The following is a 1204-nucleotide window of genomic DNA, read 5'->3' on the forward strand; positions in this document are numbered from 1 at the left end:
GCTTTCAGTTAGAACTGCAATTTTGAGGTTTATTTCTGAGTATCAATACTGACATTCATGATATACCAATTGTACACTAAGTATGACAAAGGAGTAAACAGTGCACAGATGTATATTTTTACCTAAAAAACATCCTGAGTTAAGAACACATCTATGTATTCGATCCTAGCACTAAGAAAGAAGCAGCTCAATTCAATAACCAATTCTAGAAATAAAGACATCCATTCTTCTAACACGCAGAGATGGCAACAGATTATTTATTTCCGCTACCCCTGTTTTGTGAAGAGTAGCACGTCCAGACACCCTAATCCGAGCTCAATTTAGGCTTGCGTTCCCTCAGAAGGCAAGGGGGAAACCCTAGTACTGTAATGGGGACAGAGGGGAGCGAACAGAGACACAGACACACACAAGAAATGGCAAACTTCAAGTAAATGCAATAAAAAGTATATAATGAACAAAATCAAATAACAACTAAAAGAGGTAAAGAATTCTGGACACAGCTGATGTTTGGAAAAAGCCAAGACTACATGCATGCTACCTATAATACTGGTAAGTTAAGTGTATTTCATAATTTAACGTGTTTATATTACACAAAGAGGGTTTTTTTTCCTCCTCATTGTACACACATTAGAAGTGCTATAAAGGTTCACCAAATTAAAAGAGAATTATATTCACATTCCAAATTTAACATGGAAGACCACAGGTTTAGCTCTCCTAACAGCGCATATAGGACATTTATACAAAATATGACATACACTCCAAGTAATCCCACATGCAGCCAACATCTTACACTCCGCAATACTATTTTAGAACAAGTGGTATTTTCATTATCTCCTAGGAAAAAAATCAATATGTTGTACATAAAGTACTCTTAACAATTCTGAAAATACAATTCTGCTCTAAAAAATAACCATGCAAATTTAAGTGTTCTTTGCACAGATCTGTTCCTCCTGCACATTCAAAATCACACACAGAAACTTACATAAGATTTGGTACTAAATGGTACTAAAACCTTTAAGAATCAAAGCTAAAGAGATGTGTACAGATCTCAAACACAAGGAAAACACTGAAGAGGAAAAAGAAATATATTCAATCAAGTTTCATTCCAACAAAAAGGCTTTTATTAGATCCCAAATTGAGTCAATTCAGTGTAACGTAACCTGATATAAATGCTATTAAAACACGTTAATAAGTATTCATGACT

Source organism: Cariama cristata, unplaced genomic scaffold, assembly GCF_000690535.1.
Source record: "Cariama cristata isolate BGI_N322 unplaced genomic scaffold, ASM69053v1 scaffold14163, whole genome shotgun sequence".
Lineage (NCBI taxonomy): Eukaryota > Metazoa > Chordata > Aves > Cariamiformes > Cariamidae > Cariama > Cariama cristata.